The sequence below is a fragment of the Arachis ipaensis genome, chromosome B10 (genome assembly GCF_000816755.2).
Source record: "Arachis ipaensis cultivar K30076 chromosome B10, Araip1.1, whole genome shotgun sequence".
NCBI lineage: Eukaryota > Viridiplantae > Streptophyta > Magnoliopsida > Fabales > Fabaceae > Arachis > Arachis ipaensis.
The window spans coordinates 38,882,617-38,908,771 of record NC_029794.2 but is presented as its reverse complement, the minus strand read 5'-3'; the positions used below and the strand labels follow the sequence as shown (position 1 = coordinate 38,908,771).

The following is a 26,155-nucleotide window of genomic DNA, read 5'->3' as shown; positions in this document are numbered from 1 at the left end:
TTAAGGAGTATTCAAGATGAAGCGTCGAAAGTCTTCCCGGTCCGGACGGCGTGTTCCGCGATGAACAACCCCCATTTGTCCCGCCTGCATCGCGCCCCCTAGCGCGGCGTTCCTCACCACTATGGGGAACAACTCCACCGTATAAATAAACAATAAGTTGTAAGTTACCGCCTTCCCAAATATCTCCAAAAAACCACACACCATTCTAACTAACTTCCACACTCCAACATTCCCCAATAAACAACCTAACAAACAAAACAAACCACTGAAGCACATTATCCCTATTGCCAACGGCTTTCTCCTAAGCTTTTCCAATAAAACCGCCATTAACCTATACACCGGCATCTCCGTCACCGCATTCAGCGCCACGTTCATGTAGAGATTAGTATCAAGATTCACCACGTTCATGCTCAGACCATAGTACACAACAGCGCAAAAGAAGTTAATTGACACCATTAGAATCAACCTTATTCTAGTGACTAGGGATTGAAACACGTCAATGATAGAACCCCCAAATGCATCTATATTTTCCAAAGGCTTGCTCTTATAAGTCAAGGTTAGTGCTTCTGTTTTTTCTTCTGCTTATACTTCGACTTCTTCGTCGAGTGCAAGAAGAACACCACTAGAGAGGTGTTTCCCATTGGTGGAAGCAATGGTGGACATGATTTTAATGACTTCGGTTACTCTTCCGCGAACAAGGTACCATCTAGGAGACTTTGAGAGGAAAGGGACAACGGGAATCAAGAAGAGAATGGAGGGGATGGGGGACGCAATGTAAAGCTCGTGCCATGTTTGGAAGACATAGGCAACGGCGGAGAGGATGACAATGCCGATGGAGAAGAAGTAAAAGATGGACATTCCGGTGATGCCACGTTTTGTGGGGCCGATGGTATCAGTGGCAAAAACGAATGCACATAGGCCAATGCCACCTAGAGGTGTTCATGGATCGGATCGTATCCGCAGATCCACGGTAAATATCCGCATTCGATCCGAAAATTACAGATACGTTCCCATTCGCAAATTGATCGGATCGGATCCGATCCGATCCGCACCCTTTGTGGATCGGATTGCGGATATCTGCTCTATATCCGCGTATCCGATCCGCAGATCTGCAGATCCGCACAATAATAATTAAAAATTTGTATATTTTAGTTAGTAATTATTATTCATATATTGTATTATTTTATTTTTGTTATTTAGAAAGAGTTTGATTAAAAATATTTTAGGAATAAATAAGTTTAAAAGTATGAAAGAAATATTTTTATTGAATTTTTTTACATAGAAATATGATTAAAAAGAGAAGGTTTAATTGTGCGGATATATCCGATATCCGATCCGATCCGATGAAAATTGTGCGGATCGGATCGAATTTTCGGCCATATCTGATCTAATCCGATTCGCGGACACCCCTAATGCCACCGATGCTAAAGCCGGTAAGGAGGCAGAGAATGACATAGATCCAATAGTTTAGGAAAAATACTGTGAGACAACCAAAGATGGCGTTTAAGGCACAAACCACCATTAGTGAGCCTTTTTTTCCACGAAAAGAGTCTGATAGGTGACCAAATATTCTGGCACCTGAAAGTACAAATTAATTCTATGATTAAACAACAAAAACAATAATAATACTAGTAATAAATCATATTTTACATTGATATCAAAATTACTTTAATAATTTTGAACCTACATAATTTCTCTTTTTTGTTTATTTCTTTTTATGTGTATTTTGAATATGCAAGTATATATATTGGAGAAGAATATATTTTGGAATTAAGCTTTTAGTTTATGAAAATACTTATACATTAAGAAAGTGTTTAGAATTATTCAAAAAAAAATTAATTATCTTATGGTATCTTTTATGTAAATTTAAAAAAAAAATTTCTATTTTCATTTATTAAAATATCTTGTTATTAAATATTATATATAGTCTAAGATAGAAAATATTTATTTTCCTAGTAATGAAAATATTTTAAGGAAAACACGATAAGTTTATACTTTTTAATTTTAAAATTGGACTAAAAATAATATTTTTTAATGTTATCAGGACTTGTTATGTTTTAATATGAAATAGAGTTGGATAATTAGATTTAAGGGTTCAGAAATCTAAATGTCAAATTTATAGTAGGTGTCTTCTCCTCTTATAATATCTCACTTCAATCCTCCTCAAAGTCTCTCCGGTGGTTAAGAGCTCCCCACGGTGGTAATTTACGATTTATTATATTTGTTAAGAATTTTATTTAAAGAAAATTATTTTTTTAAAAGTAATTAAATTAAATTTTATAATACTTTAAATTTAAAATCTATTAATATTTTGAAATAATTATTATTATAACGAGATATTTTGAAAAAAAAAAGAAAAAAGAATTATTATTATTATTAGTATTATCATTATTATTATTATTACTAACTAACCAACCATATATCCGACAAAGAATAAGGACTGGACGAGTCCAACTTTAAATTTGTCGCCACAAACAGGTTCCCACTCTGACACGGTGGCGTTGCCGTGTCCACCAACCTACTCCCGCTCCTCCGGCTGGATCCCGCAGGTACTCCCAACCGCTCCGTAGGCAGCGACAGTGCATCGCCATTCCGGCTCGCGGTCTGCGAAGATCATGACCATGGTGTGGCAGGCCTCCAGTGCCCACGCGAAGCTTGTAAAGATGAAGTGTCTCAACTGTCATTTTTTAAACTCTCCGAAGTACTTTCAGAGCATCTCATCGATTCAGAGATTCTCCATCTCCACCTTCCTCGCTGTCGTCGTCACCAGCAGCGTACGATGCTCGTCATAGTTCGAGGACAACGTCGTAACATTTCAAAACTCTCTTAGCACAGATGTATGAAACTTGTGTTAATTAGCTAGTGTGTGGGTGAGAAAAAAGAGAGGCAGAGAGATTAGAGAGTAATTGGGTTATTTATAGTTTCAGAGGGTGCCATTTATAAGAAGTTTCTGAATGTCTTTGGCGGAAGTGCTTCACGTGGCAGGTTTTTCATTGTAAAATTAAAAAGTGTTAGTTTGGTTTATTTTTTAATTTGGTTTAGTTTTATTTTAATTGTATTTTATGTATTGAATTGGATAACAAACTTTAAGGTTCTATGGTTCAAATAATTTAAAAAACTCATCTAAAACGTCGCGGGTTCGAGTTTCTCTATCTTTGGTAAAAAAAAATTTAAAAAGCGAATGAGCTATAGTTCAAATGACATAATCTTTTTATACTCATTTAGAGGTTGTTCTGCTTTCTTTTTAAAATTATTTATAATTTAAAATTCAAAAATAAAATTAATTAAATTTTGATATTTGTTATTGTTAATTTGTCAAAACTAGTTTAATAAAAACACGATAAGTTTATACTTTTTAATTTTAAAATTGGACTAAAAATAATATTTTTTAATGTTATCAGGACTTGGTATGTTTTACTATGAAATAGAGTTGGATAATTAGATTTAAGGGTTCACAAATCTAAATGTCAAATTTATAGTTGGTGTCCTCTCATCTTATGTTATCTCACTTAATTCCTCTCCGAAGTCTCTTCAATAGTTAAGAGCTCCCCACGGTGGCCTAACAAATGGTATCAGAGCCGATGGTTAATCGGTCTAGTTTAAAGAGTAGTATCAGCCACATATTTACATATTTAAGATTGATAATACATTGTAATATTACAATTAATGCATAACCCCTGTCACATATAACAACCTGAGTTTTTGAAAATTAAATAATGAGTAATTTACGATTTATTATATTTGTTAAGAATTTTATTTAAAGAAAATTATTTTTTTAAAGTATTTACTTTAAATTTTATGATACTTTAAATTTAAAATCTATAAATATTTTGAAATAATTTTTATTATAACGAGATAGTTTGAAAAAAAGAAAAAAGAATTATTATTATTATTATTATTAGCATTATCATTATTATTATTATTACTAACTAACTAACCATATATCCGACAAAGAATAAGGACTGGACGAGTCCAACTTTAAATTTGTCGCCACAAACAAGTTACCACTCCGACACGGTGGCACTATCGCGTCCACCAACCCACTCCCACTCCTCCGGCCGGATCCCGCAGGCGGCGACGGTGTATCGCCACTCCGGCTCGCAGTTTGCGAAGATCAAGACCATGGTGTGGCTGGCCTCCAACGCCCACGCGAGGCTTGTAAAGATAAAGTGTCTCAACTGTCATTTTCCAAACTCTCCGCAGTGCTTTTAGAGCATCTCATCGATGCAGAGCTTCTCAATCTCCGCCTTCCTCTCCGCCGTCGTCGCCAACAGCGTACGGAGCTCGTCGTAGTTCGAAGACAGCGTCGTTGCCATTTCAAAACCCTCTTAGCACAGATGTATGAAACTTGTGTTAATTAGCTAGTGTGTGGGTGAGAAAAGGAGAGGCAGAGAGATTAGAGAGTGATTGGGTTATTTATTGTTTCAGAGGGCGCAATTTAAAAAAAGTTTCTCAATATCTTTGGCGGAAATGTTTCACGTGGCAGGTTTTTCATTGTAAAACTAAAAATTGTTAGTTTGGATTATTTTTTAACTTGGTTTAGTTTTATTTTAATTGTATTTTATGTGTTGAATTGGATAACAAACTTTAAGGTTCTATGGTCCAAACAATTTAAAAAGCGAATGAGCTATAGATCAACTGGACGAGTCCAACTTTAAATTTGTCTCCACAAACAAGTTCCCACTCCGACACAGTGGATGGCATAATCTTTTCATACTCATTTAGAGGTTATGGGTTTGAGTCTCTCTATCTCTGCTTTTTTTTTAATTATTTATAATTTAAAATTTAAAAAATAAAATTAATTAAATTTTGATATTTGTTATTGTTATTTTGTCAAAACTAGTTTAAGAAAAACATGATAAATTTATACTTTTTAATTTTAAAATTGGACTACCAATAATATTTTTTAATGTTATCAGGACTTGGTATGTTTTACTATGAAATAGAGTTGGATAATTAGATTTAAGGGTTCACAAATCTAAATGTCAAATTTTTAGTTGGTGTATTATCATTATTATTATTATTATTATTATTATTATTAATTAACCAACCATACATCTGACAAAGAATAAGGACTGGACGAGTCCAACTTTAAATTTGTCGCCACAAATAAGTTTTCACTCCGATACGGTGGCGCTGCAGTGTCCACCAACATACTCCCACTCCTTTGGCCATATCACGCAGGTGCTCCCAACCGCTCCGCAGGCGGCGGCGATGCATCGCCACTCCGGCTCGCAGTCTGCGAAGATCAAGATCATCGTGTGGCAGGCCTCCAGCGTCCACGCGAGGCTTGTGAAGATGAAGTGTCTCAACTGTCAATTTTCAAACTCTCCGCAGTACTTTCAGAGCATATTATCGATGAAGAGCTTCTCCATCTCCGCCTACCTCGCTGCCGTCGTCACCAACATCGTACGGAGCTAGTCGTAGTTCGAAGACAGCGTCGTTGCATTTTCAAAACCCTTTTAGCACAGATATATGAAACTTGTGTTAATTAGCTAGTGTGTGGGTGAGAAAAGGAGAGGCAGAGAGATTAGAGAGTGATTGGGTTATTTATTGTTTCAGAGGGCGCCATTTAAAAGAAGTTTCTGAATGTCTTTGGCGGAAGTGCTTCACGTGGCAGGTTTTTCATTGTAAAACTAAAAAGTGTTAGTTTGGTTTATTTTTTAATTTGGTTTAGTTTTATTTTAATTGTATTTTATGTATTGAATTGGATAACAAACTTTAAGGTTCTATGGTCCAAATAATTTAAAAAGCTCATCTAAAAGGTCGCGGGTTCGAGTTTCTCTATCTTTGGTTAAAAAAAATTTAAAAAGCAAATGAGCTATAGTTCAAATGACATAATCTTTTCATACTCATTTAGAGGTTGTGGGTTTGAGTCTCCCTATCTCTGCTTTCTTTTTAAAATTATTTATAATTTAAAATTCAAAAAATAAATTAATTAAATTTTGATATTTGTTATTGTTAATTTGTCAAAACTAGTTTAATAAAAACACGATAAGTTTATACTTTTTAATTTTAACATTGGACTAAAAATAATATTTTTTAATATTATCAGGACTTGGTATGTTTTACTATGAAATAGAGTTGGATAATTAGAATTAAGGGTTCAAAAATCTAAATGTCAAATTTATAGTTGGTGTCCTCTCATCTTATGTTATCTCACTTAATTCCTCTCCGAAGTCTCTTCGGTAGTTAAGAGCTCCCCACGGTGGCCTTAATTAAATTAAATTTAAAATCTATTAATATTTTGAAATAATTTTATTATAACGAGATATTTTTAAAAAAAAAGAATTATTATTATTAGTATTATCATTATTATTATTATTACTAACTAACCAACCATATATCCGACAAAGAAAAAGGACTGGACGAGTCCAACTTTAAATTTGTCTCCACAAACAAGTTCCCACTCCGACACAGTGGCGCTGCCGTGTCCACCAACCTACTCCTGCTCCTCCGACTGGATCCCACAGGTGCTCCCAACTGCTCCGTAGGCGCCGGCGGTGCATCACCACTCCGTCTCGCGGTCTGCGAAGATCATGACCATGGTGCGGCAGGCCTCCAGTGCCGACGCGAGGCTTGTGAAGATGAAGTGTCTCAAATGTCATTTTTCAAACTCTTCGCAGTACTTTCGGAGCATCTCATCGATGCAGAGCTTCTCCATCTCCACCTTCCTCGCTGCCGTTGCCACCATCAGCGTATGAAGCTCGTCATAGTTCGAGGACAACGTCGTTACTATTTCAAAACCCTCTTAGCACAGATGTATGAAACTTGTGTTAATTAGCTAGTGTGTCAGTGAGAAAAGGAGAGGCAGAGAGATTAGAGAGTGATTGGTTTATTTACAGTTTCAGAGGGCGCCATTTAAAAGAAGTTTCTAAATGTCTTTGGCGGAAGTGCTTCACGTGGCAGGTTTTTCATTGTAAAACTAAAAAGTGTTAGTTTGGTTTATTTTTTAATTTGGTTTAGTTTTATTTTAATTGTATTTTATGTATTGAATTGGATAACAAACTTTAAGGTTCTATGGTCCAAATAATTTAAAAAGCTCATCTAAAAGGTCGCGGGTTCGAGTTTCTCTATCTTTGGTTAAAAAAAATTTAAAAAGCAAATGAGCTATAGTTCAAATGACATAATCTTTTCATACTCATTTAGAGGTTGTGGGTTTGAGTCTCCCTATCTCTGCTTTCTTTTTAAAATTATTTATAATTTAAAATTCAAAAAATAAATTAATTAAATTTTGATATTTGTTATTGTTAATTTGTCAAAACTAATTTAATAAAAACATGATAAGTTTATACTTTTTAATTTTAAAATTAGACTACCAATAATATTTTTTAAAGTTATCAGGACTTGGTATGTTTTACTATGAAATAGAGTTGGATAATTAGATTTAAGGATTCACAAATCTAAATGTCAAATTTATAGTTGGTGTCCTCTCATCTTATGTTATCTCACTTAATTCCTCTCCGAAGTCTCTTCGGTAGTTAAGAGCTCCCCACGGTGGCCAAACAAATGGTATCAGAGCCGATAGTTAATCAATCTAGTTTAAAGAGTAGTATCAGCCACATATTTACATACTTAAGATTGATAATACATTGTAATATTACAATTAATGCATAACCCCTGTCACATATAACAACCTGAGTTTTTGAAAATTAAATAATGAGTAATTTACGATTTATTATATTTGTTAAGAATTTTATTTAAAGAAAATTATTTTTTGTCGCGGGTTCGAGTTTCTCTATCTTTGGTAAAAAAAAATTTAAAAAGCGAATGAGCTATAGTTCAAATGACATAATCTTTTTATACTCATTTAGAGGTTGTTCTGCTTTCTTTTTAAAATTATTTATAATTTAAAATTTAAAAATAAAATTAATTAAATTTTGATATTTGTTATTGTTAATTTGTCAAAACTAGTTTAATAAAAACACGATAAGTTTATACTTTTTAATTTTAAAATTGGACTAAAAATAATATTTTTTAATGTTATCAGGACTTGGTATGTTTTACTATGAAATAGAGTTGGATAATTAGATTTAAGGGTTCACAAATCTAAATGTCAAATTTATAGTTGGTGTCCTCTCATCTTATGTTATCTCACTTAATTCCTCTCCGAAGTCTCTTCAATAGTTAAGAGCTCCCCACGGTGGCCAAACAAATGGTATCAGAGCCGATAGTTAATCGGTCTAGTTTAAAGAGTAGTATCAGCCACATATTTACATACTTAAGATTGATAATACATTGTAATATTACAATTAATGCATAACCCCTGTCACATATAACAACCTGAGTTTTTGAAAATTAAATAATGAGTAATTTACGATTTATTATATTTGTTAAGAATTTTATTTAAAGAAAATTATTTTTTTAAAGTATTTACTTTAAATTTTATGATACTTTAAATTTAAAATCTATTAATATTTTGAAATAATTTTTATTATAACGAGATATTTTGAAAAAAAGAAAAAAGAATTATTATTATTATTATTAGTATTATCATTATTATTATTATTACTAACTAACCAACCATATATCTGACAAAGAATAAGGACTGCACGAGTCCAACTTTAAATTTGTCGCCACAAACAAGCTCCCACTCCGACACGGTGGCGCTGCCGTGTCCACCAACCTACTCCCGCTAGAACCCGCAGGTGCTCCCAACCGCTTTGTAGGCGCCGACAGTGCATCACCACTCCGGCTCGCGGTCTGCGAAAATCATGACCATGGTGTGGCAGTCCTCTAGTGTCCACGCGAGGCTTGTGAAGATGAAGTGTCTCAACTGTCATTTTTCAAACTCTCCACAGTACTTTCAGAGCATCTCATCGATGCAGAGCTTCTCCATCTCCACCTTTCTTGCTGCCGTCGTCACCAGCAGCGTACGAAGCTCGTCATAGTTCGAGGACAATGCGTTACAAGAGACACGCCAAATAGCGGCGGTCTTTTCAGATATTTGTGACGGTTTTTAATCGCCACGAAATGAAATTCCAGCGGTTCCACAAGCGTTGCCTTTTAAGGGGTGGAGATTTGATTTTGTGGCGGTTTTGGAAAATCGCTGGCACAACTGCTGCAAATCGGATAACTGATTTTTAAAATCTATTAATATTTTGAAATAATTTTTATTATAACGAGATATTTTGAAAAAAAGAAAAAAGAATTATTATTATTATTATTATTATCATTGTTATTATTATTACTAACTAACCAACCATATATCCGACAAAGAATAAGGACTGGACAAGTCCAACTTTAAATTTGTCGCCACAAACAAGTTCCCACTCCGACACGGTGGCGCTACTGTGTCCACCAACCTACTCCCGCTCATTCGGCTGGATCCCACAGGTGCTCCCAACCGCTCCGTAGGCGCCGGCGGTGCATCGCCACTTCGGCTCGCGGTCTGCGAAAATCATGACCATGGTGCGGCAAGCCTCCAGTGCCCACGCGAGGCTTGTGAAGATGAAGTGTCTCAAATGTCATTTTTTAAACTCTCCGCATTACTTTCAGAGCATCTCATCGATGCAGAACTTCTCCATCTCCACCTTTCTCGCTGCCGTCGTCACCAGCAGCGTACGAAGCTTGTCATAGTTCGAGGACAACGTCGTTACTATTTCAAAACCCTCTTAGAACAGATGTATGAAACTTGTGTTAATTAGCTAGTGTGTTGGTGAGAAAAGGAGAGACAGAAAGATTAGAGAGTGATTGGGTTATTTATAGTTTCAGAGGGCGCCATTTAAAAGAAGTTTCTGAATGTCTTTGGCGGAAGTGCTTCACGTGGCAGGTTTTTCATTGTAAAACTAAAAAGTGTTAGTTTGGTTTATTTTTTAATTTGGTTTAGTTTTATTTTAATTGTATTTTATGTATTGAATTGGATAACAACTTTAAGGTTCTATGGTCCAAATAATTTAAAAAGCTCATCTAAAAGGTCGCGGGTTCGAGTTTCTCTATCTTTGGTTAAAAAAAATTTAAAAAGCAAATGAGCTATAGTTCAAATGACATAATCTTTTCATACTCATTTAGAGGTTGTGGGTTTGAGTCTCCCTATCTCTGCTTTCTTTTTAAAATTATTTATAATTTAAAATTTAAAAAATAAAATTAATTAAATTTTGATATTTGTTATTGTTAATTTGTCAAAACTAGTTTAATAAAAACACGATAAGTTTATACTTTTTAATTTTAAAATTGGACTAAAAATAATATTTTTTAATGTTATCAGGACTTGGTATGTTTTACTATGAAATAGAGTTGGATAATTAGATTTAAGGATTCACAAATCTAAATGTCAAATTTATAGTTGGTGTCCTCTCATCTTATATTATCTCACTTAATTCCTCTCCGAAGTCTCTTCAATAGTTAAGAGCTCCCCACGGTGGCCAAACAAATGGTATCAGAGCCGATAGTTAATCAATCTAGTTTAAAGAGTAGTATCAGCCACATATTTACATACTTAAGATTGATAATACATTGTAATATTACAATTAATGCATAACCCCTGTCACATATAACAACCTGAGTTTTTGAAAATTAAATAATGAGTAATTTACGATTTATTATATTTGTTAAGAATTTTATTTAAAGAAAATTATTTTTTTAAAAGTAATTGAATTAAATTTTATATTTTTATAAGTGTATTTAAAAAAATCTGCGACGGTTTTAAAACCGCCGTAGATTTGGGTGTTTTTTTAAAAAATGTGACGATTTTGAACCGCCGTAATTATCATACATGAGCTTAAAAAAAATTGACAGTTTTAAACTAGAATATGATTTTTACAAATTCTAGCTTTTATAACCTTAAAAGGAGACTACTCTATAATAATTACATAACTTTCATGAAAATAGTACATTCCAAACAAAGGTCCTAAAACTTGAATACACATTTAAAGAGGAAATATGTACATAAACCAATGAACTAGTACATTAAGAATCCTTCCTCTATTAGAACTTTGGGACAGAATCACATAAAACTTGATGTTTGAAGATTCATACAGTACTAGTGGTTATTTACCTTGAACCAATGCAAGCTGGTAGCTCCAAATGTGCATTATTAGCATATAGAACTTCATACTTGTGCTTTAGTTAGCAAAGACATTCAACTTTACTCTCGCTGTAACTTCCGGATGCAGCTTTAACTCTGCGATATATTCTCCGGTTTCACGTATCTCTGGAAGTTCAATAATTCTCTTGTCCACCTCTCTATGAAAATCACAAAAGATCACATGACAATTATTTAGAAATACACTTGTTCCTTGATATTTTAGTGCTTCAAAAGAAGAAGAAAAGAATATTCATTTACATTTAAAGCAGAATAAAATGTTACATGAGACTAGTTAGTACTCCCAATTCTCAAAGATAAAGACTTGTGTACATCGGACAGATAGTACATTTGAAGCTGTGCTTTGATAATGTCAACAAGATCTTGAGCCATAACACTAAATAACAAGCAAATTTAGAAGCATAATCCATATAGAGCATAAATCAACAGCTCAAAATTGCATGAATTCCAAGAGCGTGTAGAATATCTGATCTGCATGTCTACCAAAACACCACCCCTTTCCAACCATAACCAAAATGCTAGTGTGATATCTATTAAACAAATCTCAATTCTTCTCAATTGAATCTCAAAAACTAACGATTCAAAATGCCACCTAGATTAATTGATTACAAATACATGTAAAAAAAAGTGCAATATCATTTCAACAATTCAGTTGATACAGGAGAATATAAAACAGCAGGTATGTGTACAATAAGCAAGCTAAGAAAAACTTCTACCAAATATCAACTACCATCATGCATGAAACTTGTTTTCAGTTTTCAAGAATAAAGATGGAGCCTAAGAGGTAGCCATTTGGTAACTATCATATTATTCTAAACTTCACCATAATCACATATGAAGATTGCTTCTTGAAATATAGCATCATTCAGAATTCAATAACCAGCAAAATAGCATCAACAAAATTTGGCAAGGAATTAAAAAAAGTACCATCTCCTTATCTATTCGCTTCCAGAATAGCAACATGTCACTAGCAAGTTTTTGGGTGCGTATACCAGCAGTGTGCATCCATTTAATTGATCTACTCACTTTCAGTCTAACCTGAAAATGAGAGGTGGAAAGTTTCAGATTAGATGGATAAACAAGATTAGACAACACAAAGAAATGCAGAATCTAACTGACACAAAAATCTATTAAGGGGAGGAACAGGGCATGCCTCTCTCTGACAGTTCTCAGCAGACCTCTTGGCATCAACAAGCTGCTTTCGATGGAAAGTAGTGAAGTTCCTTTGATGCTTGGGTATATCTCTTCTAACATTGTTCACCCAAATCTTACCAATTTTTCCAATTGCTACAGCTTCCTGATAGCAGAAATGCAACGGTTTGATTGGAATATAGAGGAATATAAACTTTTCAAGAGAGGTATATATTCATGTCAAGATTTATTGCTCACAGTTAGTGCTATCATGCCTGCCATGACACCAATTATAAAACCTTTCCCAAGGTGGTTACTGGTAAAATATATTTCTTCAACAAATGAAGGATTGATCCCTTTTTTAATGGTTCTAAATTTTTTAAAATTTTAACTAACAATTTACATATGCATAATCTTTACACTCACATGACTTACCTTTTACTGTCACCCTAATTAATCAACAAGTTTTAAGTTTAATTACTCACATAAGCCTATCACTAAAACAAAATTGATGCTATGTTCTTAAAGTCATGTGATTCAGGTAATATACATTGTAAGAATTCTGCAAAAACTGATGTGTTCTAAATAAATAAGATGTTTGTATATATGTAAAAACTTGTGTTTCTCTTAGTCTAAAGAATTGATGGATCAATGTCATTTATTTTCGAATCACTATCACATTAGCATACAAATATTATGGTAGAAAATGACATCTTCATGTTGGAAATAAAGGAAAAAATAAAGAAAAAAATCCTAAATTATCAAAGTAATTATTTTAGCACGAAAATAAACACTGATAACCTTGGATCATCAAAGTAATGGAAAAGAACTTTGTGCATGCTAAAACATAAGCACAATCATAGATTCTCATTTAACCAAAACAAAAATGAAATAGCATCTAAATAATTTATGTTACTGAACTTACCCATAATCACACACCTTCATCAAAGACAATGAGCCATTACAGATATTAGGAGTACTACTCTTTTCTCTTCCAAGTATAGCTTTCAACACTTTCCAAATAGAGATTAACAAGAGGGAAAACAAGTCTTTAGCACCCAAAATCTCATATTAAAATACAAGAAGCATAATAGTGAGCATAATAGAATATAATGCTGCCCATATATTAGTGAGCATATTTATTTGGATTAATTCAGCACACAACAAATATCATACGAAGGCAATATGTCATTATTATAGTTTAATTTTAGTTGGATTGAAAAATTATACTTCCAATTTCATATGCTAGAAATCGAGTTGGAAAAAAAGAACAAAATAAAAATGCAAAAGAACTGAGCTTTAATCTTCTTCCACCCATAACAGATTGGACAACATGTTGAAGACAGTAGCAGAAAGCAACATAAATAGAAACATAACAGGATCATACCTCCCATTCAAAAATAGTAACTATCATTTATCAATAATGAAAAATGCATAGGACCTGGAGAACACAAACAACATAATCTCAATTTATCAGCCATTTGAAAGTATTAGAAGAAATCAATTGTCAAATTGCGTTCCTCACTCCTCCCCTCACCGGCTCACCCATATTCATCCGCTTAGTAATTTAACAATTACATGTGCCTTTTCTTAAGTCAATGTCAAAAGACACATTTCTTAATCACAACGTATATATCTCAAGTAACATTACCAAATGTTAAACTACTTACAAAATGAGTTTGACCAATAGAAATTTGACTAGCAAATACAAATTTTATTTAATAACCAATCTACTTGCTGAATGAATTAGCTAATTAATCTAACTCCAAATCTACTTTTCGATATAATAAAATAGTAAAATTTGATATCTACCACATCAAAGCAATTGAATATGATGCATTATCTGATATCTACCACATCAAATCATATATACAAAGGAGCAATAATTAATATATAATGCGTGTCTTCAACTTATCACATATTAATTTAAGCAATCATGGTGGCAGAACATGGCAACTCTTACTAATATGTACTAGTAGCATAATAATGCTTTTCTATTGTTTTATTGTTCTATGTCATACCTTTTCTTTGATTTCTTATTAGGACTAAATATAGAAATTTTTAAGATGGCATAAACCTGTGAAGTCTTGCTGTCATTTGTGGTCCACCCAAGATAAGATTCTTGGCATCTTCATATGGGTCATCACTATTATCATAATTGATGCTTTGCCATCCATCATCAATGATCACAAACCTTGGAGACACACCACCAATCTCAGCAAAATCCTTCAAGCCATGAAAAACTCCAACAGGCTCCACGGATAAGTAGAATGCATCCTAAGTGCACTAACCAAATTTGTCAATAATATTGGGGAGATTCTTCTCTTCCAAGAGCTTAGAAGTGTTGAGATGAACTCTCAGAGCACTATAAGCCTCTCTGAACAAGTTGTATGGATTCTGAAACAAATTAACATACAAAATTGAATTAAAAATCGAGGCTTTCACTTGTGTGGAGCCACTCTATGCACAAATCATGATGTGGGAATCAGAGCCAGGGTGGAGTTCAAACCTGAAACTTCCTTCAATGATAGGAAATATGATCACATAGGAATTGAGCTAAGGAACATGAAGAAGAACCCATTGAGTTTCCATCAGATGATCACAAGGGTTTGAACCAAAATAGCAGACAAATCGAAAACAAGCAAAATTAAACTAAATTAGTGCAAAGATATTCGATCAACAAGCAAAATGATTAAATTGAAACAAACGTACGAATACAAAAGATGAAATTGGAACAACAGGAAAAAGGGGGGAAAAGAAAACCAGGAAGCAGGGAGAGGGTGCATTCATGCGGCGCACAACAGGGCAAGGGAGGAAGGTTGAGGACGACGACATCGGGATGGTTGGGAAGCCACGCGACGACACCGGGACATGCACGACTGAGGAATGAACAACGAACGTGCCTCTCCACCTTCCTTTCACACGCGGGAGCTATACGGCAGCTTGAGCAGATCTATGATGAGGAAAGATGTAGCGGCTGCAGCTGATGGACCGAAGGTATACGGCAGCAAGGAGTCTTAAAATTGGTGATTGGCACATTTTCCCCCTTTTTGGGTTCGCACAAAAATGAGGATTAATGGCCCTGGGTTCACCCAATTTGATTATTAAATCAAATTGAGCAATATGTGACTTGCGGCATTTGATACACAAACCGCTGCTCTCTTGACCAATCCTCGACGAAGACAACTAACGCTACAACAACCGCAGCTACTCAATCAATTTGTGGCAATTCGAAAAAGCGCTGGCAACTTTTCGCTGCAATTTCCCATTTTTCTTGTAGTGACGTTGTTACCATTTCAAAACCCTCTTAGCACAGATGTATGAAACTTGTGTTAATTAGCTAGTGTGTGGGTGAGAAAAGGAGAGGCAGAGAGATTAGAGAGTGATTGGGTTATTTATAGTTTTAGAGGGTGCCATTTAAAAGAAGTTTCTGAATGTCTTTGGCGGAAGTGCTTCACGTGGCAGATTTTTCATTGTAAAACTAAAAAGTGTTAGTTTGGTTTATTTTTTAATTTGGTTTAGTATTATTTTAATTGTATTTTATGTATTGAATTGGATAACAAACTTTAAGATTCTATGGTCCAAATAATTTAAAAAGCTCATCTAAAAGGTCGCAAGTTCGAGTTTCTCTATCTTTGGTAAAAAAAATTTAAAAAGCGAATGAGCTATAGTTCAAATGACATAATCTTTTCATACTCATTTAGAGGTTGTTCTGCTGAGTCTCCCTATCTCTGCTTTCTTTTTAAAATTATTTATAATTTAAAATTTAAAAAATAAAATTAATTAAATTTTGATATTTGTTATTGTTAATTTGTCAAAACTAATTTAATAAAAACATGATAAGTTTATACTTTTTAATTTTAAAATTAGACTACCAATAATATTTTTTAATGTTATCAAGACTTTGTATGTTTTACTATGAAATAGAGTTGGATAATTAGATTTAAGGGTTCACAAATCTAAATGTCAAATTTATAGATGGTCTCTTCTCATCTTATGTTATCTCACTTGATTCCTCCCCGAAGTCTCTCCGGTAGTTAAGAGCTCCCCACGGTGGCCCAACAAGTGGTATCAGAGCCAATGGTTAATCGGTCTAGTTTAAGGAGTAGTATCAGCCACATATTTACAAACTTAATATTGATACTACATTGTAGTACTACAATTAATGCATAACCCCTGTCACATATAACAATCTGAGTTTTTAAAAATTAAATAATGAGTAATTTATGATTTATTATATTTGTTAAGAATTTTATTTAAAGAAAATTATTTTTTTAAAAGTAATTAAATTAAATTTTATGATACTTTAAATTTAAAATCTATTAGGCTTTCTAAATAATTTTTATTATAACGAGATATTTTGAAAAAAACAAAAAAGAATTATTATTATTAGTATTATCATTATTATTATTACTAACTAACCAACCATATATCCGACAAAGAATAAGGACTGGACGAGTCCAACTTTAAATTTGTCGCCACAAACAAGTTCTCACTCCGACACGGTGGCGCTGTCGCGTCCACCTACCCACTCCCACTCCTCCGGCCGGATCCCGTAGGTGCTCCCAACCGCTCCGCAGGCAGCGGCGATGCATCGCCACTCCGGCCACATATTAGTATTATCATTATTATTATTATTATTATTAATTAACCAACTATACATCTGACAAAGAATAAGGACTGTACGAGTCCAACTTTAAATTTGTCGCCACAAACAAGTTTTCACTCCGATACGGTGGCACTGCCGCGTCCACCAACCTACTCCCACTCCTTTGGCCATATCCCACAGGTGCTCCCAACCGCTCCGCAGGCGGCGGCGATGCATCGCCACTCAGGTTCACGGTCTGTGAAGATAAGTTCCATCGTGTGGCAGGCCTCCAGCGCCCACGCGAGGCTTGTGAAGATGAAGTATTTCAACTGTCATTTATCAAACTTTCCGCAGTACTTTCAGAGCATATTATCGATGCAGAGCTTCTCCATCTCCGCCTTCCTCGCTGCCGTCGTCACCAACATCGTACAGAGCTAGTCGTAGTTCGAAGACAGCGTCGTTGCCATTTAAAAATCGTCTTAGCGCAGATGTATGAAACTTGTGTTAATTAGCTAGTGTGTAGGTGAGAGAAGGAGAGGCAGAGAGATTAAAGAGTGATTGGGTTATTTATTGTTTCATAGGACGCCATTTAAAAGAAGTTTCTGAATATCTTTGGCGGAAGTGCTTCACGTGGCAGGTTTTTCATTGTAAAACTAAAAAGTGTTAGTTTGGTTTATTTTTTAATTTGCTTTAGTTTTATTTTAATTGTATTTTATGTATTGAATTGGATAACAAACTTTAAGGTTCTATGGTCCAAATAATTTAAAAAGCTCATCTAAGAGGTCGCAGGTTCGAGTTTCCCTATCTTTGGTAAAAGAAAATATATATTTAAAAAGCGAATGAGCTATAGTTCAAATGGCATAATCTTTTTATACTAATTTAGAGGTTGTGGGTCTGAGTCTCCCTATCTCTGCTTTTTCTTTTAAATTATTTATAATTTAAAATTTAAAAAATAAAATTAATCAAATTTTGATATTTGTTATTGTTAATTTGTCAAAACTAGTTTAAAGAAAACACGATAATTTTATTTTATTTTTTATTTTAAAATTAAACTACCAATAATATTTTTTAATGTTATCGGGACTTGGTATGTTTTACAATGAAATAGAGTTGGATAATTAGATTTAAGGGTTCACAAATCTAAATGTCAAATTTATAGATGGTCTCTTCTCATCTTATGTTATCTCACTTGATTCCTCCCCGAAGTCTCTCCGGTAGTTAAGAGCTCCCCACGGTGGCCCAACAAGTGGTATCAGAGCCGATGGTTAATCGGTCTAGTTTAAGGAGTAGTATCAGCCACATATTTACATACTTAATATTGATAATACATTGTAGTACTACAATTAATGCATAACCCCTGCCACATATAACAATATGAGTTTTTGAAAATTAAATAATGAGTAATTTATGATTTATTATATTTGTTAAGAATTTTATTTAAAGAAAATTATTTTTTTTTAAAATAATTAAATTAAATTTTATGATACTTTAAATTTAAAATCTTTTATTATTTTTAAATAATTTTTATTATAATGAGATATTTTGAAAAAAGAAAAAAATTATTATTAGTATTATCATTGTTATAATTATTAGCAACTAACTAATCATACGTCCAACAAAGAATAAGGACTGGACGAGTCCAACTTTAAATTTGTCGCCACAAACAGGTTCCACTTCGACACAGTGGCGCTGCCGCGTCCACCAACCTACTCCCACTCCTCCGGCCGAATCGCGCAGGTGCTCCCAACCGCTCCGCAGGCGGCGGCGGTGCATCGCTGTAACACCCTAACTACCAAAGTTCACACTTCCGGCTGCGCGACTCTGATAGCTCGGACATTACGACGACTTTTATACTATTTAATACTAAAATATGAGCCTGTTTAAAACTTTAAACCGCAATACCGATCCAAAAATACTTTCATCCGATATCATACATCCATAAATACCATACAACTTACAAAACTCATAAAGAGTACATCCATACATATATATATATATATATATATATATATATTCATACATAATATTACAGTCATTATCCAATACAATCCCTATCCCTCTTACAGAATATATTAAGATAAAGGTGAGGGTACAATAAACCATAACTAAAATAATACAGAGCATCTCAACAACAAATAAATAAACTCTTCGTAACTTCTGCGCCCATATCCTGAAAGGGAAAAAATGTAGGGGGGTGAGAACATCATCCTCGAAAGGGTTCTCAGTAGAGGGTTTTTGGGAATTACTGTAATAGGATACGTGAAGATAAACTGTACTAGTGATTAATAACCGTCTTATGCCTCATTTTCAAAAACAACGGTTTACAGTAAAAGTAAAGTCTAAAAATATTTTCTAAAGGAAGAACCGTTCAATTCTCAAAAACTCAAAAGCCTTTCAAAACAGTTTATCTATACTGAACCAAAACAGCCTTTCATATTTTATTCCAAACCAGAAACACAAAACCGAAAGCAACCATCGGTTCATCTCATTTCAACCACGGTTCTAGGCCCAAACAATCCAACCATCAACCAATCACCACAGTCCAACGGAGTCCCAGTAGCAAACACAAATAGGAAGATGCAAGCACAAACAAACAGTTATTGCAAGTAGAACAATTAGCAATTATTCACATAGGCAAACCAAGTATAATATGCACACCCAAACAATATCACATAGATGCATATGATGCATGCCTGTCCCTAGTGGCTGATGATATCATCTGTCGGTTATATAGCCAACCCGACACGTCCTGGTAGCTAACCATGGACAAAAACACCCATCGCGGAGAAAGTAGGTTTGAGCTACAACCCCATTGCTACTACCCGCTCAACCCAGAGCCAGTGGAATAACCACTACTGCGGCTACTACCCAGGCGGGTGTTTAAAAGCTCAACCTGGAGCGAGTGAAATCACCACTACTACCGCTACTACCCAGGCATCACAGTCTCTAACCTGGAACAAGTGGGATGAACCACAACCCTTGCTACTACCCAGGTATCTCAAGCATATATTTATTCAGTCCCAGCCATAGATCAACATCCATCTCAGCCATCCGGCTTAAATTCATAATTCATAGTCAGCCATATGGCCCATAACTCATTCGGCAATCAGCCATAAATCAATATCATACACAGCCATTCCGGCTCACGGTTCAATCCAGAACCAGCCAATATTCATAATCATACACAGCCATTCCGGCCCATAACAAAACAGCACTTCCACCATCCAACATCATCAAATTCATAAAACCANACCTTTCCAAAACATTTCAAAATGAAACTTGTCAATAGACATTCAGGTTCTTTCAAAATCATTGAAACTCCTCTAATTAAACCCTTAAGTCAAATTCAAAGGCATTGCACTTGTCACATTTAAAACAGCTTTAAAACATAAGTTTCATCTAAATAGCTTTCTCCTGAAAGAGATACAATGCCTTTCTTAAGAAGCAAGACTAAATTACAATTTCCTCTTTAGTAATTCATTTCAAAAGCATGAATCATCCTTTTCTTGATAATTCAAATAAAATAGTAGAAATCTTTAACTCGCCATTTTTCCAGACAACATTTCAATAAAGACTCAGATTTTAAAGAAATTTTGGCAGCACCTCCCCTAAAACTTGGACTTTGCCACCCGGTTCGGGTCCCAACTAAACCGTTTCTCATTCCTTTTCAACAGCTCAAAACCAGAAATCAATTCAAAGCAAGCTAAATCCAACAGTTGCCTCAGTGGCATATCTCAAGAAAACCATTTCAAAATCAACTCAATATCAACTGATTTAACTCATTTCCAAAGCTTTAAAGAATCAGTTCAGTAATAAATCATTTATCAAAACCAAATCAATTAAAGCAACCCAGGCTGAATTTCAAGAGTATTCTATCTTTCACATCATCAAAATAATCAACTCAATTCAAATCAATCCTCAACGGATTAAACTCAGATTTCAAATATTTTAAGAATCAGCTTCAGAACATACGGAAAGCAGAACGGACGGCGAAGCTGATCGCAGGAGGCGCGACGGCGACGACGCGATGGCGGCGGTGGAGCCCAGCACGCCGGCACGAATCTCCTTCCTCTCCTCTTCTCAGCCACAACCCAGCCTCTCACTCTCTGTTCAGTTTTCGTTGAAAGGGTTTGTGTGTGTTTGCTGCTGTTTTGGGGGGGAAGAAAGGGATTTCGGCTGCAGCTGGGTATAGGGGAAAAGGGAACCGGGTCAGGTAACGGGTCGCTGGGTTAGGGTTTCATTATTTTGAAAATTAGGACTAGGGGTGATTTGGTAATTTCACATAAAATTGGGAATGATACAATAATTGAAACCTAAATTAAATTCAACACTAATTGTATATAGAAAATACTATCTGCTCATCAATTTTACAAATTATTTTCAATAAAATGTTTGAATCCAAAAATTAGGAATAATATAATTAACTTCTTTATTTTTTTCCAAAACAGCAGTACTAATATTTAAAATATTAATTATTTAATCTAAATCATATAAAACCCCTATTATTTCATAACTGTCAAATTTATAATCTAAATATAGAAAATAACCCAATAATTATAAAATTGGAAAAAAATCATAACTCGTCTCAAATTTAATAAATCAAAACTTGCCTTAATTATCTTTAATAAAATAATTTCTGAAATTAAGGCTATAAATAATTATATGATTTGAGACTTGATCATAATAAGACTTTTCAAAAGTTCTGGGTCTTACAATCCCCACTCCGGCTCGCGGTCTGCGAAGATCATGACCACGGTGTGGCAGGCCTCCAGCGCCCACGCAAGGCCTGTGAAGATGAAGTATCTCAACTATCATTTTTCTAACTCTCTGCAGTACTTTCAGATCACCTCATCGATGCAGAGCTTCTCCATCTCCGCCTTCCTCTCTGCCGTCGTCACCAGCAGCGTACAGAGCTTGTCATATTTCGAAGACATTGGCGTTGCCATTTCAAAACCTTCTTAGCACAGATGTATGAAACTTGTGTTAATTAGCTAGTGTGTGGGTGAGAAAAGGAGAGGCAAAGAGATTAGAGAGTGATTGGGTTATTTATTGTTTCAGAGGGAGCCATTTAAAAGAAGTTTTTGAATGCCTTTGGCGGAAGTGCTTCACGAGGAAGGTTTTTCATTGTAAAACTAAAAAGTGTTAGTTTGGTTTATTTTTTAATCTGGTTTAGTTTTATTTTAATTGTATTTTATGTATTGAATTGGATAACAAACTTTAAGGTTCTATGGTCCAAATAATTTAAAAAGCTCATCTAAGAGGTCGCGGGTTCGAGTTTTCCTATCTTTGGTAAAAAAAATAAAAATAAAAAGCGAATGAGCTATGGTTCAAATGGCATAATCTTTTCATACTCATTTAGAGATTGTGGGTTTGAGTCTCCCTATCTCTGCTTTTTCTTTTAAATTATTTATAATTTAAAATTTAAAAAATATAATTAATTAAATTTTGGTATTTGTTATTGTTAATTTGTCAAAACTAGTTTAAGGAAAACGCGATAAGTTTATACTTTTTAATTTTAAAATTAGACTACCAATAATATTTTTTAAAGTTATCAGGACTTGGTATGTTTTACTATGAAATAGAGTTGGATAATTAGATTTAAGGGTTCACAAATCTAAATGACAAATTTATAGTTGGTGTCTTCTCATCTTATGTTATCTCACTTGATTCCTCCCCGAAGTCTCTCCGGTAGTTAAGAGCTCCCCACGGTGGCCCAACAAGTGGTATCAGAGCCAATGGTTAATCGGTCTAGTTTAAGGAGTAGTATCAGCCACATATTTACATACTTAATATTGATAATACATTGTAGTACGACAATTAATGCATAACCCCTGCCACATATGACAATATGAGTTTTTGAAAATTAAATAATGGGTAATTTATGATTTATTATATTTGTTAAAAATTTTATTTAAAGAAAATTATTTTTTTAAAAGTAATTAAATTAAATTTTATGATAATTTAAATTTAAAATTTTTTATTATTTTTAAATAATTTTTATTATAATGAGATATTTTGAAAAAAAGAAAAAAAATTATTATTAGTATTATCATTGTTATTATTGTTAGCAACTAACTAATCATACGTCCGACAAAGAATAAGGACTGGACGTGTCCAACTTTAAATTTGTCGCCACAAACAGGTTCCCACTTCGACACAGTGGCGCTGCCGCGTCCACCAACCTACTCCCACTCCTCCGGCCGAATCGCGCAGGTGCTCCCAATCGCTCCACAGGCAGCGGCGGTGCATCGCCACTCCGGCTCGCGGTCTGCGAAGATCATGACCACAGTGTGGCAGGCCTCCAGCGCCCACGCAAGGCCTGTGAAGATGAAGTGTCTCAACTGTCATTTTTCTAACTCTCTGTAGTACTTTCATATCATCTCATCGATACAGAGCTTCTCCATCTCCACCTTCCTCTCTGCCGTCGTCACCAGCAGCGTACGGAGCTTGTCGTAGTTCGAAGACATTGTCGTTGCCATTTCAAAACCCTCTTAGCATAGATGTATGAAACTTGTGTTAATTAGATAGTGTGTGGGATAGAAAAGGAGAGGCAGAGAGATTAGAGAGTGATTGGGTTATTTATTGTTTTAGAGGGCGCCATTTAAAAGAAGTTTCTAAATGCCTTTAGCGGAAGTGCTTCACGTGGCAGGTTTTTCATTGTAAAACTAAAAAGTGTTAGTTTGGTTTATTTTTTAATTTGGTTTAGTTTTATTTTAATTGTATTTTATGTATTGAATTGGATATCAAACTTTAAGGTTCTATGGTCCAAATAATTTAAAAAGCTCATCTAAGAGGTCGCGGATTCGAGTTTTCCTATCTTTGATAAAAAAAATTAAAAAGCGAATGAGCTATGGTTCAAATGGCATAATCTTTTTATACTCATTTAGAGATTGTGGGTTTGAGTCTCCCTATCTCTGCTTTTTCTTTTAAATTATTTATAATTTAAAATTTAAAAAATATAATTAATTACATTTTGGTATTTGTTATTGTTAATTTGTCAAAACTAGTTTAAGAAAAACGCGATAAGTTTATACTTTTTAATTTTAAAATTAGACTACCAATAATATTTTTTAATGTTATCAAGACTTTGTATGTTTTACTATGAAATAGAGTTGGATAATTAGATTTAAGGGTTCACAAATCTAAATGTCAAATTTATAGTTGGTGTCTTCTCATCTTATGTTATCTCACTTGATTCCTCCCCAAAGTCTCTCCGGTAGTTAAGAGCTCCCCACGGTGGCCCAACAAGTGGTATCAGAGCCAATGGTTAATCGGTCTAGTTTAAGGAGTAGTATCAGCCACATATTTACATACTTAATATTGATAATACATTGTAGTACTACAATTAATGCATAACCCCTGCCACATATAACAATATGAGTTTTTAAAAATTAAATTAAATTTAAAATCTTTTATTATTTTAAAATAATTTTTATTATAATGAGATATTTTGAAAAAAAGAAAAAAATTATTATTATTATTAGTAACTAACTAATCATACATCCGACAAAGAATAAGGACTGGACGAGTCCAACTTTAAATTTGTCGCCACAAACAGGTTCCCACTTCGACACAGTGGCGCTGCCGCGTCCACCATCCTACTCCCACTCCTCCGGCCGAATCGCGCAGGTGCTCCCAACCACTCCGCAGGCGGCGGCGGGGCATCGCCACTCCGGCTCGCGGTCTGCGAAGATCATGACCACGGTTTGGCAGGCCTTCAGCGCCCACGCAAGGCGTGTGAAGATGAAGTGTCTCAACTGTCATTTTTCTAACTCTCTGCAGTACTTTCATATCATCTCATCGATGCAGAGCTTCTCCATCTCCGCCTTCCTTTCTGTCGTCGTCACCAGCAGCGTACGGAGCTTGTCGTAGTTCGAAGACATTGTCGTTGCCATTTCAAAACCCTCTTAGCACAGATGTATGAAACTTGTGTTAATTAGCTAGTGTGTGGGTGAGAAAAGGAGAGGCAGAGAGATTAGAGAGTGATTGGGTTATTTATTGTTTTAGAGGGCGCCATTTAAAAGAAGTTTCTGAAGGCCTTTGACGGAAGTGCTTCACGTGGAAGGTTTTTCATTGTAAAACTAAAAAGTGTTAGTTTGGTTTATTTTTTAATTTGGTTTAGTTTTATTTTAATTCTATTTTATGTATTGAATTGGATAACAAACTTTAAGGTTCTATGGTCCAAATAACTTAAAAAGCTCATCTAAGAGGTCGCGGGTTCGAGTTTTCCTATCTTTGGTAAAAAAAAAAAAATTTAAAAAGCGAATGAGCTATGGTTCAAATGGCATAATCTTTTCATACTCATTTAGAGATTGTGGGTTTGAGTCTCCCTATCTCTGCTTTTTCTTTTAAATTATTTATAATTTAAAATTTAAAAAATATAATTAATTAAATTTTGGTATTTGTTATTGTTAATTTTTTCAAAACTAGTTTAAGGAAAACACTATAAGTTTATACTTTTTAATTTTAAAATTAGACTACCAATAATTTTTTTAATGTTATCAGGACTTTGTATGTTTTACTATGTAATAGAGTTGGATAATTAGATTTAAGGGTTCACAAATCTAAATGTCAAATTTATAGTTGGTGTCTTCTCATCTTATGTTATCTCACTCGATTCCTCCCCGAAGTCTCTCCGGTAGTTAAGAGCTCCCCACGGTGGCCCAACAAGTGGTATCAGAGCCAATGGTTAATCGGTCTAGTTTAAGGAGTAGTATCAGCCACATATTTACAAACTTAATATTGATACTACATTGTAGTACTACAATTAATGCATAACCCCTGTCACATATAACAATCTGAGTTTTTAAAAATTAAATAATGAGTAATTTATGATTTATTATATTTGTTAAGAATTTTATTTAAAGAAAATTATTTTTTTTAAAAGTAATTAAATTAAATTTTATGATACTTTAAATTTAAAATCTTTTATTATTTTAAAATAATTTTTATTATAATGAGATATTTTGAAAAAAAGAAAAAAATTATTATTATTATTAGTAACTAACTAATCATACGTCCGACAAAGAATAAGGACTGGACGAGTCCAACTTTAAATTTGTCGCCACAAACAAGTTTCCACTTCGACACGGTGGCGCTGCTGCGTCCACCAACCTACTCCCACTCCTCCGGCCGAATCGCGCAGGTGCTCCCAACCGCTCCGCAGGCGGCGGCGGTGCATCGCCACTCCGGCTCGCGGTCTGCGAAGATCATGAACACGGTGTGGCAGGCCTCCAGCGCCAACGCAAGGCCTGTGAAGATGAAGTGTCTCAACTGTCATTTTCCTAATTCTCCACAGTACTTTCAGATCATCTCATCGATGCAGAGCTTCTCCATCTCCGCCTTCTGATAAACCCCATTTTTAGGGTTTATCTTGTATTGAATTTAGAGTA

At 34.4% G+C, this 26,155-nt stretch overlaps 2 long non-coding RNA genes and 1 pseudogene across 2 annotated transcripts; all 3 read right to left on the bottom strand.

The window, feature by feature from the left end:
- On the bottom strand, positions 1-24,646 carry LOC107620550 (annotated as a pseudogene).
- LOC110267516 lies at positions 10,802-12,082 on the bottom strand. The gene is made up of 2 exons (XR_002355242.1): positions 11,972-12,082; positions 10,802-11,184 (listed from the first exon to the last, which is right to left on the bottom strand). It is a non-coding gene; the product is annotated as an uncharacterized LOC110267516 (long non-coding RNA).
- On the bottom strand, positions 12,198-15,532 carry LOC107623891. Its single transcript, XR_001616672.2, has 4 exons — positions 14,939-15,532; positions 14,685-14,731; positions 13,101-14,572; positions 12,198-12,341 (listed from the first exon to the last, which is right to left on the bottom strand). It is a non-coding gene; the product is annotated as an uncharacterized LOC107623891 (long non-coding RNA).